Source organism: Pteronotus mesoamericanus, unplaced genomic scaffold (assembly GCF_021234165.1).
Source record: "Pteronotus mesoamericanus isolate MK-2021 breed Mesoamerican mustached bat unplaced genomic scaffold, CSHL_Meso_final contig_130, whole genome shotgun sequence".
NCBI classification, from domain to species: Eukaryota; Metazoa; Chordata; class Mammalia; order Chiroptera; family Mormoopidae; genus Pteronotus; species Pteronotus mesoamericanus.
In genome coordinates this window covers 16,101,374-16,119,710 of record NW_026555060.1, presented here as the reverse complement: position 1 = coordinate 16,119,710, position 18,337 = coordinate 16,101,374, and the positions used below count along the sequence as shown (strand labels likewise).

The window sequence follows — 18,337 nt, the reverse complement described above, 5'->3', positions numbered from 1 at the left end:
ATATCACTATAACTCATGCCTAAATGAAGCTTATCTGAAATATATTTTCCCCATAAGGCATATTACAGCTTTTTTTGCTCTTAGGAACACATGACAAAGCTTTAGCATTACACTTGGAGGCCATTTTAAGCAATGAATTCATGCACAAATAAACAAAAAAGTTATACTAACTAGACTTAATGGAGCACTTGTTTACCGTATGAGAACTGAAACAGGAAGGTAGAATGTCACCTTACTTGATCCCAGTTTGGAACATTTGTGTTGATAACTCAATTTTTTCACCACTTTGCACTTCCCTTGTAAATGACTGTCGAAGTGCCATCAGTGCTAATTTGGGAGTTACAAATAGATTTTAATGAGAAGGTGAATTTGCAAATACAGAATCTATAAATAAGGAGGGTAGACTATAATTGCTTTAAATATTTCTTCTACATATCTTTAGAACCACATTAGACAATATAACTTTTTTTCTAAAATCATAAAGCAATGTGGAAAATTCAAGGAGATAAAGTCTATTTTATTTACCTATATTTTTGTTTACATTGTTCTTTCTTCCTTACTGATGTTCCAAGTTTTCTTCCTTTGTCATTTTTTCTGTGTTTAGAGAATTTTCTCACTATCTAAATAGGTTAGATAAACTGGTAACAAGTTGTTTTTGTTTTCTTTAACCTGAGAATGTCTTGACTTCCTCTACATTCTTGAGGGATATTTATGCTGGGTATAGGATTCTGGGTTGCCTGTTCTTTTCTTTAAGCACTTGAAAAATGTACCACTTTCTTCAGACTTCCCTTGTATCTGATAAGAAATCATCTATCATTTGAATAGTTTCCCCCCTTTAAGTAAAATGTAATTTTTATTTGGCTATTTTTAAGATTTTTCTTTGCCTTGGTTTTCAGACATTTAATTATGATGTGTTTTACATGGACTTCTTTGAGTTTATTCTGCTTGGAATTGACTCAGTTTCTTGACTTTGTAGATTTATGTCTCCTGTCAGATTTGGGAAGATTTCACCCGTTATTTCTTCAAGGTTTTTTTTTTTTTTTTTTCTTCCCCATTCTCCTTTCCCTTTTCCTTCTGGAATTCAGTGACATAAATAGTAGATATTTTCTTATAGTCCTACAGGTCCCTGAGTCTCTATTTTTTTCTCTGTTGTTCTGATTGGGTAATTTCTATTCGTCTATCTTCCAGTTCACTAATTCTTTCCTCTGTCCTCTCCATTCATATATTGAGTACATCCACTAGGTTTTCATTTCAGTTGTATTTTTCAGTTCTAAAATTTCCCCTTGGTTATTTCTTATTACCTTCTAATTATTTCCTGAGACTCCACTTTCCTTGCTAAGGCTTTCTGTTTTTTTATTTGTTTCAAGTCTGTTCATCTTTGCTCCTTGAAGCATTTTTATCATGGCTACTTTGAAATGTTTCTTAGATAATTCCAACATCTCTGCCACTTGGTGTTAGTATCCATTAGTTGTCTGTTTGCATTTGGTTTGAGATCTTCCTGGTTCTTGGTATAATGGCTGAGTTTTTCTTTTAAATTTGGACATTTTCATATTGGACTAGGAGCCTCTGGATCTTTTATTTAAATCTTGCTTTTTTCTGGAAGTTTCTAACAGTACTCTGGCAGGAGGGGGGAACCTTATTACTCCCACATGGAAGTAGCATTCCAGATTTCCCATTATGCCTCTATGGACACTGGAGCAGGAGGGCTCTTTGTTACACCTGGGAGTTCTAACTTCCCACATGGACTCCACTGACATTGCAGCGAGGCTGGCCTTGTTACTACTGGGCCACAGTGAACTTTCCAACTGTCCCCTTGGCCTCTGCTGACATTAGCCCAGTGGGGCATATTCACATGTTCAAAAAAATCTTCCCTATATCTAGGAAATAGATACAAATACATTTCTCTGATGAAGTTTTTAGTTTTCCACTTCTATTATTTCCCTGCTGATTAATTCTTTTATTTACAATATCTTCACCTCTTTGGGTCTGACAACTGCCCAGATGGTTTTTCTTCACGCATGATGAATTTTTGTACGTGCAGCTACTCTTTTCTACTCTTTATTCTGGTATATTTCTGCTCTTCTTGCTGTTTATCACAATTCACCACCTTTGTGCCTTGCTTTTCATTGTTTACTCCTTTTTAATATTTGTTTGTATATTGGATGTGATATTTTTAGAGCATTTCACATTTAATATAAATAACAACCCAAAAGAAAATTAGGTTAACATGCTGAAAATGTAAGTCACTGCATGCTGAGCTGAGGTTTCTCCCTCTGAGTGGAGCAGGGCATCTCAAGTTGATTGAGGAAGGGTCAGTAGTAGAGAATAGGGGAGGAGCTGATTTTGAAGAATAAAACCTATTTCCTCTGAGGAAAAGAGATAGTGCAAACTATTTTAGATCATATTTTCCTGTCTCAGCCACTTGGTTTGTGTAGTGGCAATCAGAAGCTATAAATAGATAAGCTTTGCTAGAAGCATCTTAAGGAACCACGAAGCTGGTCTTTTTCATGATATTTTAGAAACTAGCATGTTAGCAATTGATACCATTATCTCTAATTTCACTTTTGCAAATATTATTCATGGAAATTGTTACCCCTTTGTCAATCCTTGGTATTCTCAGAAATATCCCCTGCTCCATACACCATTGGGCTTCTGGGTGGCCAAATAAGATTTAAATTATTGATTAGCAAGTTCTGTTAATGATTTTGATTAGCTACATTTGTTTACATGTAATTATTTTTTTTCTTGGTAATTAAATTTAGTCACTGTATTCATACTTGATAAAATTTGGGGTAAAAATTATCCTAGTTAAATGCAGGTATATTTATAATTTCCAAGCAATTATAGAACAATCTACCTAAACCTATACTACTGGCATTTTCTGAGGGAAAAATAATGTTTTATTTTAAAATTGAAATTTTTGCTTATGAAAAATTAGTGATAACACAAATTATATATTTTAAAGACAATGTTTCCTGATAAATTATCTGCTAGATAAAATTTATTGTAATCTAGGACATAGTAGCTCTTTCTTTGGAAAGGCATTTGAAAGAGTTGGCCTTTTGGATACAATTATTAGATGAATCTCTTTTTAGAATCCCAGTTATGTCAAATCTGGTGTCTGGAAAAGAAAGAGCGTCCCGGTCCTCCTGGGTCCACAGACCCCAGTAAAACACTATATTTGTGGACTGTCACATTCAGCTAGTGTCTGAGCAGTCTCCTTTTATCCCCTTAGGAGAAATGAAGGGGTTATCTCCAGGTCAACACCTGAACAGGGCCGAGCTGATCGTTGTCTGTGTACCTGGCATCTGTGTGGCTCCCTGAACCCTTGCTGAGAAGAGCAGGAGCACCAGGGCACCCAGACCCTGATGGGTTGTGGTAATGATAGTTTCCCCCCTGGCCTGCCAGTAAGGCCCATTGGATGAAAGCAATTGCTGCACTTTGATGGCATGTATTCCGTTGGCCATGCTCTTTCCAGAGTTCTTTTTGGAGGCACTGATGATGAGTATAGACCGCCTTTTCAACTACTTTAAGGTCATCCTAATGGGTTACTTTTTGCTGTAAAACTTTTCAAAGAGACCAACCACATATTTTTTTTGCTCATATCTGTAATATTAATGGTACTTCCTTAGGAATCTGAGAAAAGCAGCTTCAACTCCAATTTTGGTATGACCCAATAGCCGTTACAGAATGAGCTAAACTCAAGCTCCTGGTGGGACCCAGGGTGTATTTAGGGACAGAATATCCCATATATGTGCTTTATCAGCCACGTGGCTGTTGTGAGTGGTGGCTCAAAACAGGTGAAGGAGCTGCTGCGGGGGGACTCGTCAACATCAGCACTAATAGTGCACTTTAAACAGTTTAAGTCCCTTTGGCTTGGGTTTCCCACAGACACTGATGACTGTGAGTGCTGATAAGCTGAATAAGGCTGCAGGTCAACAATCCAGAGACTGCTTTTAATTATTAAAGGATTAACACATCTCAATGCACAAGTCTTCTGCACTGGAGATGAGGGTGGAGGGGAGAGGACAAACAACTGGATCTCAGGGACATTTTATTTTCCCTTTCTCTTTAAATTAGCAAAAACAAACAAACAAAGCAGCTCTTTGGGAGAGCTAAAGGCTATTCCCTGTAGTATTCAAATTCTAAATTTGGAACTTAAAACACTGAATTACGCTCCAGACTCAAGCTGCTGTTTAATTGAATTTCTCTGCCAATGTGATCCACACTTAATCAATTGATCCTTGACTCGGCCCCATACCATGGAGTACTTGGACCCTACAGCACACAATCTCTTTGGAGCTTTGCCTGCCATGAATTAACAACTTCTCTTATCCTAAATTAAGCTCCTTGACATATAATTATCCATTCTACATATTGAGCTTATTTCCAAGGTAAGGGTTCCTGCGCATTTAATGACAGGTTCACAGTACAAAATCAAGTCCTCCTCTCTCCACCCACTGCCTGCCACCAGCACCAGGCACCTTGTGAGTCCTTGCTCAGGGCTCTGTCCTCAGGGCTGGGCTGCTGTGACATTTCTAACTTTAGTGGTTACACTGAGGTGATGGTGAGCCCGAAGCTGCATCTTTCTCCCTCTTATTATTTCTTCTTCTTTATTTCTTTCTACAATGTAAGGAAAAAGCATCAAGTTTTGTTTAGAGCAATAAAATTGGATTTAATAAAAAAAATTAAGACATCACTCAATCAAAATAGGTTATAATGTTACCAAAGGAAAAAGGCTTCATAAAATTAGCAGCTAAATGGATTATCTCCACATGCATATTGCTTAGGAGATAATAAGACTATCCTGAAAATTTGGCTGCATTGAGTAATTAAAAGTATCTGTTACAATTCTTAGATTAGGTTTCTGGGCATCTGCATGAGTTTCATAAACACATGGCAGCTTCCATATTTAATCACCGTAGCACTGCCCATCAAGAGCAGAAGAGACAAAGAACAGAGACAGATAAATCACTTGGAAAAAAACAATAAAACAAAATGGCCAACAAACATAGAAAAATGGGTTCAGACTAATTAATAAGCCTAGAAATGAAAATAAAGGAGGTCAAATATATGGTGACAGAAGATGATTTGATTTTGAATGGTGGGCACACAATTCAATATTCAGATCATGTATTATAGAATTGTACACTTGAAACCTATATAATCTTCTTAACCAATGTCATTCCAATAAATTTAATAAAAGAAAGAAAATTAAAAATGATTTATTTCTTCCTATCAAATTTGCAAAGATATCAGGAACAATAAAACCCAAGATTGCTAAAACTGGTGAGTTACTAGAGCCAGATAGACTGATTTTGCTTCTCAGCCCTTTCTCTTACTGGCAAAGGCAAGCTATTTATATGTTTTCATTTAAATAAATCATTTATTTTCTCTAAGATTACTTTTCTCAGCTATAAAGTGCAAATAATATTAACAACCACCTCACAGGATGTTTGAGGGAATTAAGTGAAATAGTGCTTATGAAGTGTTTAATATGACACATAGTAAATGCTGAATTAATATTAGAATTATAATAATTTCTATTTGAAGTTACAATCCTAATACACTGATGGGAGAATATAAACCCATAAACTTTTAAGGGTAAAAAGTATGACATATATGTCAAAACCTTAATGATATGTATACACATACCTTAATTATTCCATTTCTGAGGAAACAGGGCACAATGTGTTTACAAGGACATCTTTCATGGTCTTTTTTAATACAGCAATGGCAAAAATGGAAGCAATTTAAATATTGAACAGTAAGGGAATAATAAAAAATTATGATTTGTCTACATACTAAATTTTCACTCAGGTATTATAAAGCATGTTTTTGAAGAATGCTTACTTAATGGCTGGGAAAAATGACACTGTGTGAAAAATGGATACCAGTGGTCAGTGGGGTAACCTCTTATTTGTACTTTTTATTAATTTCAAATCTGTCTACATTCAGTCAATAAACACTTTTTGGACATCTGCTGCATATTAGGCACTTTGGTGGGTGTCAAGGATATGATAGTTAATAAAGGAGACAAGGCGCTGCCCTTGTAAAGTTTCTCTCAGAAAATGCATTACTTTGTTTTTTTAAAAAAGACTATAATAAAATAGCAGGAGAACCGTATTAGTTTGCTAGAACTTCCATAACTAAGTACCACAGATTGTGTGGCTTACATGACAAAAATTACTTTCTTGCAGTCCCAGAAGCCAAAAGTCTGACATCAAGATGTCAACAGGGTTGGTTTCATTTTGCGATCTCTCTCCTTGCCTTGCAGATGGCTGCATCTTCACATGGTCTTTCCTCTGTAATGGTGTCTAAATTTTCTCATCTTATAAGGACACCCAACATGTTGGATTACAGCCCACTCTAGTGACCTCACTTAATGATCTCTTTAAAGATCCTATCTCTAAATATAATCATATTCTCAGGTACTGGGGTTAGAACTTTAACCAATGAATGGGGTGTGTGACAAAATTCTGCTCATAAGATAAACCATTTGCTAATATTTCAACCCTGTGGTGCAATGGCAGCACATCTGAATCCAGATCAGAAGGTTGCTAATATTTATCTGGCAGTTCCTATCTTGAGCCATATGTTAAAGAAACCATGTGCCTCCTCCTTTTCCCTTCAATGGGATATTTTTATCTCTTTTGGAGTGCCTCTTCTGGAAGTCTAAGAACATGTATGTCTCTTTGAAAGTCTGTTCATTGGCCCCAGCATGGGCAGCTGTGGAGATTTCAGCTTAGTGGAAGGAAACTTAGATGGGCTGTCATAAATCACCTCTGGAAAACAGCGACATTCAAGGGTTTCCCTGGCCCTTCAAGTCTGTTTCAGAGTAAGCTCAGGATTCTGGTTAGTCTCAATCCAGAACTAAGTATTTCAGGCAGGCTTCCCAGGGAGGACTTCCTGAGGTAGAGGGTGGTGTCCCAAGGTCAAAACAGATTCAGGTGCATGGTCTGAAAATATAATCCTCTGGGAGTGGCAGAAATATCTGAGGAGAATGAGTCCTTGATGAAGAAGAGCAGGAGTAAAAATGGTTATGTAATTCTATAAACCAGAAGCTTCTTTTATTATATAAATTCAATTTGACTTTCATCAAAAGAGAGAGAAGTGGAAGAAAAAATAGACAATTGTTCTCATATGGAGGATTACCACAATTTCATGTAGAAATGGAAGTGAACCTAGTGACAACAAGTTCAATCCCTTGTTTTAAATGTTGGAAAACTGGTCTTCCATGGCCATGTGGTTTGGCTTCACTTCACATATATGATAAGCAGCAAAAGCTGCTCTCAAGTCCAGGGATTGCAACATTGGTCCAGTGTCATTTTCGTGATACTTCATAAGAGATGGAAGAGGCATGTGTGCTGGGGGAAACATTGGACCTGGGAGCCCTGAATTTCCATCCAGCTTTGCCATCGGGTACCTCTATACCAGTGGGCACCCTGAGTGCTCTCCTTGGTCTGCTTTTTCTTTATCCTTCAGAATGGAAGCTGGATAATACAGTCCCTTCTATCACTAATATTCCACAAGTGTTTAATGGGTGTCACTCATTCTATATTCAGGACAGCAGACTTGGCAGGTGGGAGCAGATGTGTTTGGCAGAGAATGGTTATGGAATGATGCCTAGCATACTTAAGAGTAGTGGCCTCACATCATGTTTAAAGAATTAATGAAAACAGAAGGTGAAATAAGGAGTTTCCCAGACAAAAGAAGGCTAAAAGAAAACACCTCCATGAAACTAGCATTGCAGGATATGTTAAAGGGGCTGCTTTAAAAAGATGAAGAAAAAGAGTCTATGAATACCCAGTTCCTTTCATGGTAACCAATACTCGATATTACCAATATTTTTAATACTTATTAACCTGATTGTGACAATGATGTATTATTTTAATTGTTACTTTATTATTTGTTGAAACTAAACCTGTGTTTGTATATTTCTTGCCTATTTCTATTATTTTTAAAAAACTTTAAATGACTTTTTGGTATTCTTTATCTATTTTTGATTAAATGTTTATAGAATTTTTTCCCTAAAATAAACCTATTAACCCTTTTTAAGATGGGTTACAAATACTTTCTTATTCTATTATTTGTCCTTTTAACTTTTTATATGTACATTACTGTATAGTCTTAAATGTTTAATATAGTCATATTGTCAATATTTTACTTTATAGCTTTTGGGTTTGAATATTTTACTTCAGGGAAAGAAAAATATTAGTTTGTATTTTCTCCTAAAACTCCTTAGATTTTACATATTGATTTTTAACTCACCTGAAGATTTTTTTGTATAATGTGTGAAATAGGGCTCTATATTTTGTTTCAAGTAATAGTGGTCCACGAACCTTATTTGTTGAATAAGCCTTATTTTCCCCATTGATTTGAAATATCAATTTAATCATATATTACTTTGTTAGATATATACATTTGTTTCTAGAATGCTCATTTTATTTCATTGATCCACTTGATTATTTCCGTGTTGGTGTCATGTTGTTTTAATTGATGAGATTTTATAATGGATTTAAATTTTTAAATATTTTATAATGGATCTTGACCTTTAAAAAATAAATAATAAAATCAATCTGCATTTAAAAAAAAGAAAAAAAGAAGGAACTCCTACCTTTTGCAATCACATGGATGGAAGTGGAGAATATTATGCTAAGTAAAATAAGCCGGTTGGTGAAAGACAAATACCATATGATCTCTCCTATAAGTGGAATCTATTCAACAAAATAAACTAACAAACAAAATAAACCACAGGCATGGACACATGGAGCAGACTGAAAGTGACCAGAGAGGATAGGGAAGGAAGGCAATGGTGGAAAGAAGGGGAAGGGACTAGACACAGAACATGTATGAATGATCCATGGACATGGACAACAATGTGAGAATTGACTGTGGGATTGGGAGCGGTGGTGTTGGATGGGTGGAGGAGGGCAAAGGGGGAAAATTGAGACAACTGTAATAAAATAAACATGATTTAAAAAAGAAAAGAAAAGGCACGGGACAGAGCAAAGATATGCTTGATTGACATTAGCCGTGACTAAAAGAAAGGCATCTACACCAGAAGATGTCCTTCTGGGGAGAACACAGCAGCAGTGGTGTTCCTTGAGCTCTGCTGCGACCGTCCTAGGAAAAAGAGGAGGGGCTCTGAGCCCCCTTCAGGAAGGGAGTGCGGCAGAATGGTTCTAAGCAGGGCTCTGGAGCCAATACATCTGAATCTGAACCGCAAATCTCCAATTGTATAGCCATGGCACTTTGAGCAATTCACTTAATCTTCTTGCCTCAGTTTCCTTATCAGTAAAATGGAAATGATGTTAACAGCCCCTACCTCACGGGCCAAATGAGAGGGTCCCTGAGATGGGCCTGTAATTAGTAAGTACTAGAAAAATGTTGGTTATTTTATTAACATGCCTATCTCCACCTATCAACATCCCATGCAACTTCTAACAAATTTCAGGGCTCCTTCAGTGGCAGCTGTCCCCTGTATGGTGTGGCTGCCCTGAATCACTCCTTCCTGGCCTTATCCTGACCCTCAGCTCCCTCCCTTTGCTACTTTGTGGCTGAGGCCTCTGGACTCCTGGCCCTGTACTGTCTCCTGCTTCAGCTCTCCTGGGTCTACAGCAACTGCATGGAGGACTCCCCCACAGGCTAGATAGAGCTCCAAGTTGCAATGGACATCTCAGTGCAATAGCCATCTCCCTGGTCTTAGTGCCTGCCTATGTCCTTCAATTTGGCACCAGTTCTTTCTGCAACTTGATCATCTCTCTGAAATAGCTTCTCTGAAGCTCAGAAAATTCCATGGACACCCCCTGGAACTGCTCTACAGTTTTACTCCAACCTACACAATACTGAAAATTCTTGGGTGAATCTGGTTTTGTGTAGTATTTCCTTGCTGCTCCAGGTTGTGCAATGGAAGTCTGAAGCCGCCCCATACAGGCCTCTGGATGGGGGGGCCCTAAGTGGAGCTCTGAGAGAGATGCTTTCATTGGGCCATGCCTAGCCCATTCCTGAAGAGTAACCAAAGAGTGCCTCCTACAGCCAAAGACTCTGTGCCCAAGTGCTGCAATCCTCTCTCTCCCTCTCGGCTTATCCTGGGAGCCTCAGTTTTCCCTCCTTGCTGGAAACATGATCACGGGCACCCTCAAAAAAACAAAAAGATTAAGAAACAGGAGGTGAAAAAATTACAAAGGTGGAAAATGAACGATAAGGGTTGCGATCTTGTGTTCACGTCCACTTACTCAGTGAGCTTCCACCCCACTGGTCACGTATTGATTCAATGCTGCTAACGTTTTGCTTGCTTTCTCATATTCCCGTGACACAGTTTTTGCCTCTGTTTTTTTTTTTTTTTAATGAACAAGCAAAACATCTCCATTCCGTTGCCTTTTCCTCTTGAAACAGTCAGCTCCCAATTTTCATAGTACCAAATTTCAGGAGATTCATGAAAGTCATTTTAATTTTTCTTTTTGTTTAGGTTTTCAAAACATTTTCTTTCTTTTCCCTTTCTTCCTCTCTTCTGTTGTCTTCAGTGTGTGATTAGGTTTATTTTTATAGGATGTTATAACCCTAGCAAAATTTTCATTAGCATTCCCTGTGCATACTTCAATTACAGAAAACTCATGTTTTGCTCAAATAATTGGAGAAATGAAAGGTATAATCTAATGCTAAACATGCTTGTAATTTTCATTAATTTAACTGGACTCCCTTCTCTGATATAAGACTAGAAACAAGGCCATAGACCAATACCCACTTTCAGAAAAATCCACAAGTATCATGGTTCCAAGACTGTTTCTAATGATCTCATATCTTTTTTGGTTTTAAAGGACAAAGACCTAAATGAGGAGTTTACCTTCCTGTAGGAAACAGAGCATTAATTGCTAACATTTTTACATGCTGCTGAAGAGTGTACAGGAGGTATAACACATACATTTTCAGAGTCCCTACATCAATTGCACAATTTTTACTTGGGTTATTTGCATTAGTCTTTTCACTAAATTGATGTTGCTACTTTCATTCATTTTCCAAAAATTGAAATTTAAACCATGAAGCTTTCTCTCAAATATATGGAAACCAAGAAAACTGTATTTTACCTGTCAAACTATATTTTATATATAGTGATTATGGGAATAAGGGTTTTGCTACTTTTCCTATCTGTTTTATTATACCAAAAAGGGAAGATCCTATATTTTCTCTTGATTCAAACTTCTATTTTTGTGATTGTAAATGTACCTAAAACTTTTCTTTGGAGTGTTAGATACAAGAACCTATATTTCTAGTGACCTTCACACAGTCACTTTCTTTTTTTAAAAACTACCTTTAAAAGACTTTTATTTTTGTGGTTTTTTTTTTGGTCAGTATAACTTAGAAATTACTCAGGTTGGTGAATTTTAACATAACTCCACCCATGTACAAAGGACAAAACATTACCAAAAAATGTCTGTTTGTGTGCTGTGATTCCTGGACAAAGAATCCTAAACTAACCAGGAACCCACTGAGGGCTGCAAAGAAAGGACAGGTATAGGGCATGACCCTGCTCCTGGTCCTAACTCCTTACACCCTCTGCTCTGGGCTTCCAGGAAACTTCTCCTGAAACTGTTGGCTGCCGAACCTGAGAAGTCAAGTAAGAGTGTCTGAAATGTCCACGGAACGAAGAGTGGATGCACGCCCCCCAGGTCAGTTCACTATTTGAGCACACTATAACCTGAAGGCGGTTCATTAATTCACAGAGACATCACTGTCACAGAGACCAGAAATACTCTGAATTTTCATGTCGTTCTTCCTGTGGACAGACTTGCATGGGAAGCCAAATAATAATTATAAATTTGCTACATGTGTATGGAATTAGAAAATGAAACTTAATGGTATCCGGCTAAAAAAGCTGGATATATCTATCTCATTAAAGGGATGTTCCTGACTAATGGAACCACAATATTTGAAATCCATTAACTAATACTTCTTTACCCTTGGATATGCTTGGATAGGCATTCTAGCATTTATTTCAGTGACTCACCTTGTTCTATGTTTTCCAGCTGACCAGCTCCTTTTAATGATTGATATATTTTTAATTTAGATATGTCAATACATTTAATCATATCATGGTGAAATTAGCCCTGCCTTGGAGCCATTCTGTCTCTTTAAAATGATGACCATTTATCCATCAAATATTTATGGAGTGCCTCCTATGTGGCAGGCCCTGAAGCCTGCATTAGGTATTCAGCAGTAAGTGAAGAAAGTTATGCAGCCTAGTGAGGGAAATAACAATTAAACGAGCAATTGTAGTAATGTGTGATGTGTTACAGAAGAAAAGAGAGAGGGGCTATGGATCACATCACCACTAGTCTAGGGGACTCAGGAGGGTTTCTGGGAGAAAGTGATGCCAAATTTGAAACTTGAAGGATGGCGTGAGGAAGCACTGAGTAGGGGAAAGTCTTTTTGGTAAAGGGAACTTTCTGTGTGAAGGCCCAGAGGAGATTGAGTACAAGTACTTTCCAAGGCACTGTACTTTCCAAGGCACTGAAAGAATTTCATTAGGGCTATAATATAAGGTGAAGATGAAAATAGCTGGTGAGCTCAGTGGGGATCCCCTTGGGGGATCTTATTAGATTGGACCTTATCCCAAAAGCAATGGGAGAGACTCCAGAGGGTTTTAAGTAGGAGAATGGTGACTAAGTTTGCAGTTCAGAAAGATTATGCTGGCTGTAGCATGGAGTAGGGGTTTGTGAGAAGAAAGCTTTTGGCTTTATTTCAGGCAAGAATGGATGGTGATTGATAGGGTTAATCAGGGTAGTGACAAAGAGAATCGAAAAAAAAAATAGTGTTTTGAGATATGTTTATGGGGAAGAATAGATAGGACTTGATATCCAGATAAATGCAAACGGTGGAGGTGATGAATCGAGCATGACTCCAGGTACGGCTGACAGAGGGGCTAGCAGGCAGAGACTGGTTGTGGGGAGACGATGGAATCAGGCCAGAACATGATGAGGGAGGTGTTCATGAGTCTGGAAGGCAGTTTCACACATAAATCTGTAGCCCAGGAGAAATGCTAGAATTGAAGGTAAGATTTTGGAATCATTATCATCATCACTACAGTCTTTGATGTTATGAGAAAACAATGAGTTCATTTATGGAAAACATGGAGAATATGGAAAGAAACCACCATTAAGTTTCAGCTGAAAAAATAGCAGCCTGTGAAATAGAAGGATGTGGTTCAGATGAATGGACAATTCAACCCTAAAATCCTGTCCTGTGGCTCTGCTTTCTAGAACCATTTTCCTCGTCTAATTTTCTTACCACAGGTTTCTCTGGAAAATATTCTAAGGCAAGGATTAAAGAAATGTTCATGCTTTATATGGTATGTGCAAATCCAGGGTAACAAGAATGAGGAAAATGGGAGAGAAGGAAGAAAACAGAGGATCAATGCAAAATGATGCTCAGCAGGGACCAGATCATGAAGGATCTTATTAGACCTATTAAGGAGTCTGGCCTCTACCATGCTGGCTGCTGTTCCCTTCACAATGAACAGGAAGAGCCCTGGGAGGTGCGGAGTGGACAGGTGTGTTCTGTCCACTCTGTGTGAGGACTGCGGAGTGGACAGGTGCACACACAGGAAGTCCACCTGCACTTCCCTGGCTGGGCTGTAGGGAAGCACATGCTGTGGACTAGTCTTTCTGGCTTCTTTCCCATCTCTGTTTTTCTATTATTAAGGGTTACCCCAGGTGTATCAGTTATGGTTAACCGGAGAGGCAGAAGCAATTGGAGATTATATAAACAGATTTGTCACAGAAATTGGCTCATGCAATTGTAGGGGCTGGTTCAACATTGTCCATAAACCTGTCTTCAGATCTCATGCTGGAGCCTGAGGTCCGAGGGACAGGAAGCCTGGACAGGACAGCCATGAAAAGATCAGAAGCCTGTGAGGTTGGACTGATGCCCACATCCTTTTTTATTTCCTCTGACCCCGGTGAAGAGGGTGGTCTAACAGAAATTGAGGCTCTTTGTCAAGGAGCTAAACACATACATCTGGCCCAGAAGTCAGAAAAACTAAAGGGGACTTGAGACAGGAGGCCCCAATATTGTTTCATGCCCAAAGAGCAACGTGTCAGCTACAAAATGGTGGCCCCCTTTCTTCTTTCTTCCAAGTCTCTCAGGAATCTCCATGTGCCCCACCTGGGGGTATGGCTTTTAAATTCCAAATTGCCACCTACTTCTTCAAGCCTTTTTCTGGGGCTAATTCTTGAAAAAGCAGGACTTGGCGCAAAATTAACTACCTACATTTGTGGGTGGCATCCTCTAACCTCTGCAGCATAGCACTTCATTCAAGACTGGATGTTTTGGAAGAAGCCAAAAACTTTGGGTAGCCGCTGTCAGGAAAGGCCTGGGAAGTCTAGAACAAGTGTTTGGTTGGCCTTTAGAAGTAGCAGAATGTGCCAGAAGGCAGGTGTATCTGAGAGAATCTGAGGTGCCTTCTAAAATAGAGTTACCTGTTGGAAAATTTTACCAAAATTATGCTTAATAGGAACTGTAAACTGGAGTGGAAAATGTTTTAAAACTAGGCCAGAAAAACTTTGAAAGGATTATTTTTGTGAGACAAAGAAGCATAATATGTCAGAGACCTGCATGTGAAGCTTAGAGTTCTTATGTGTTGATTCTGAAAACTTTTGGCATGACAATGTTCATGCAAAGCCAAGACAGATTCCATTTGTACACTGTGGCACTTCTAGTAAGAAATGTTGAATGTTAAGCAACAGTGTTAAACAATTATTAAATTTAAGAAATAAAACCATCTCAGACAGAAAGATTTTACTGTAGAGCAATTTCAAATGATGTTCAGTGACAATAACAGTGCATGGCTCGAAAGGAATGAAAAGCACAAAGCTCATCAGATTATTGAAAAACAAATTTTAAGTATTTCACTCTGCTTCCAGGGTTCATGCATGTGTCTTCAATCCTGTCTTTGCAGAAACACAGTCCAGACAAATAAGAGAGACAATCTCCTCTACAATGACATTTCTGAAAAGGTTCCATGTCAAGTTTATACGTATTTGCAGGTTAATTTCCTCTGCTTGGTTGGTTCTCTGTGATCTAGTTCTTAGTTACTACCTGTGACAGATCATATTTTTTTAAATAAAGCACCCTGTGGGCTGAGGCATTGCTAAACTCAACTGTGGCTTTTACTCAACCTCAGCTCCCTGCCTGTGATACCAAGCACTTCTCTCTCACTTAAAGAATCTGATCAGAAAGTATGTGAGTCAGGGTAAGTTATAATGCAGATAATGTAAAATGGTAACTGTTTTAAAATGAGATAATTTGCAAATTTTGGTATTTTACTATTAAAGTTTTATATACATATATATTATACATGTATTTCACATATGTTTGTGCCATGAGATGGTGCAACACTAACATTTAGAACTATAATTCTTTGTGCTGGCTTCAAATGAGAATAACCTTCCATTTAGCTTGTTAAATGTTTCTATGAATAAAACTCAGGGATAGAATTATTCCAGTTGACTATAGTGAGTGGCTGGTAGTAATTAAAATTTGATCACCAATATTCTTTCATGGTTTAAAATAGTACTTTATATTATTTTAAAAGTATCAAATTATCAATTAGTTAATGGTTATGACTTTCTTGTGGGGAAAGATCAATTTCAATTCCTTGATTAACTTTAAGTGAAAACAAGCCACATGGCACTTTGAGAAATCCAGACAGCAGGAATGACCATGGGCAGCTTCACAAAGGAGATAAGGTTATCTGTATCCATCCTCTAGCTCTATTTCTTCCTTCAAAAATTAGACAAGGCTCTTTTGACTTCAGGTGACAGAAACCTGACCTGAATTAGCTCAAGTAAAAAAAAAAAAAAAAAAAAAAAAAAAAGGAGGGAATCTGTCAGCTCTCATACTGAATTCTGGAAAGAAAGAGATTTCCACATGGCTGAATTCTGAGACTCAACCTGTAACTTGGGGAAGCATTTTGGGTTTTGGCCCTTTCCTAACTACTAATCTTGAAGTAAAATTTTGAGTTTAGTTGCTAATTACTGATAATGAAATAATGTGGTACTTTCTTCTAGCATTTAATTTTGAAGGCATTTGTTTTTATTTTTAAATTATATTTTATTGATTAAGCTATTACAGTTGTCTTTATTTTTCCCATTTCCCCCCTCCACTCAGCACCCCCCAATCCCTCAGGCAATCCCCCACCATTGTTCATGTCCATGGGTCATACATATAAGTTCTTTGGCTACTCCATTTCCTATACTGTACTTTACATCCCCATGGCTATTCTATAACTACTTATTTGTACTTCTTAATCCCCTCACCTCTTCACCCATTCTGCCATAACCCTCTCCCACCTGGAAACCATCAAAATGCTCTCCATATCCATGATTCTGTCTCTATTCTTCTTGTTTGCTTAGTTTGTTGTTTAGATTCAATTGTTGGTAGATATGTATTTGTTGCCATTTTAATGTTCATAGTTCTGCTCTTCTTTTAAGTTCCTTTAACATATCATATAATAATGGTTTAGTGATGATAAGCTCTTTTAGTTTTTCCTTGTCTGGGAAGCTCTTTATCTACCCTTGGATACTAAATGATATGTTTGCTGGGTAGAGCAACCTTGGCTGTAGGTCCCTGCTTTTCATGACTTTTAATATTTCTTGCCAATCCCTTCTAGCCTGCAAAGTTTCTTTTGAGAAATTAGCTGACAGTCTTATGGAAACTTCCATGTAGACAACTAACTGCTTTTTTCTTACTGCTTTTAAGATCCTTTCTTTATCTTTAACCTCTGGCATTTTAATTATGATGTATCTTGGAGTGGACCTCTTAGCACCCATCTTATTTGTGACTCTCTGTACTTCCTGGACTTGCATGTCTACTTCCTTCACCAAATTAGGGAATTTTTCTTTCATTATTCTTTCAAATAGATTTCCAATTTCTTACTCTTTTTCTTGTCCTCTGGCACTCCTATTATGCAAATGTTGGACATCTTGAAATTGTCCCAGAGGCTGCTTATACTATCCTCATTTTTTTGGATTCATTTTTATTCTTGTTGTTCTAATTAGTTGTTTTTTTTTGCTTCCTTATGTTCCAAATCCTTGATTTGATTTTTGGCTTCATCCACTCTACCATTGTTTCCCTGTAAATTGTACTTTATTACAATTAGTGTATGCTTTGTTTCTGACTGGATCTTTTTTTATGCTGCTGAGATCCTCACTAAGTTCCTTGAGCATACTTATAACGAGTGTTTTGAACTCTGCATCTGATAGATTACTTATCTCAATTTCATTTGGCTTTTTTTCCTGGAGTTTTTTATCTATTATTTCATTTAGGCCATGTTTCTTTGTCTCTTTGTTTTGGCAGCCCCCCTGTATTTGTTTCTATGTATTAGGTACAGGTGATTTGACTCTGTGTCTTGGTAGTGTGTCCTATCGTAGTAGGTGTCCTGTAGGGTCCAGTGACACAGCCTCCTCTATCACTCAAGCTGGGTACTAAAGGTGCACCCTTTGTGTGGGCTGAGTATACCCTCCCTTTGTAGTTGAGCCTTGGTTACTGTTGGCAGTAACTCAATGGGAGAGACTTACCCAGGCCAGTCAGCTGCAAGGATTGGCTGTGATCACTGACCTCCAATCTCCTCCCTCTGTGGAGGATCATTTGTGAAGAGGCAGGGTGTTGGTGCTTCAAAGTGGTCTGCAGCTGTCCACTGCATGTGCAGGCCCTGGGGTTTCCTGAGTGATACAGGCCAAGGCCAGCCCTTACCTGTGTTTTGCCCAGGGCCACTCTTCCTGAGCTATAAAGCAATCTGAGATGGCTTCTACATGTGCTGGGCTTGGAGATTCCCAGGCAAAGCCATGCTGTGAATCTAGGATGGCTGCTGCTAGTGCCAGACTTGCAGCTCACTGAGGCCAGCTGTTGCTTGTTTGAGAGGATTTAGGGAGTTGTGAAGCATGAGGAATACCAGCCATTCATATGGAAAAGCAGCTTGGGTAGGCCCATAACTTGGGTGAGATGGAGTCTCTGGGGACCTCCAAGGTGGGGTAAACAGTGTTAGCCAGGTTGATAAAGTCTCAGATATGGTACCAGCTTGCTGGTTCTATGGCTCTGTGGAGGGAGGGTTTTATAAAAGGGACAGTGGCCTCTGCTCACCTTGATGCCAGGCACTTCAGTTTCTCCCTGTATGCCATTGGTACCTTTCAAGCAGCTACCCTGCTTCTGGAGCTCAGAGGGAGTGAGTCTGAGTAGGTGAGTCTGTGTGTGGGTTCTTTAAGAGGACTTACCCAGGCCAGTTAGCTGCAAGGATTGGAAAAGTGCTGGAGTCCAGCACTTTTCTTCCAATGGCTCAATC

The 18,337-nt window shown here is 38.3% G+C and overlaps 1 pseudogene; it reads left to right on the top strand.

Moving 5' to 3' along the window:
* Positions 1–9,179: 9,179 nt before the first annotated feature.
* On the top strand, positions 9,180–10,011 carry LOC129087699 (transmembrane protein 179B-like; annotated as a pseudogene).
* The last annotated feature ends 8,326 nt before the right edge of the window (positions 10,012–18,337 follow it).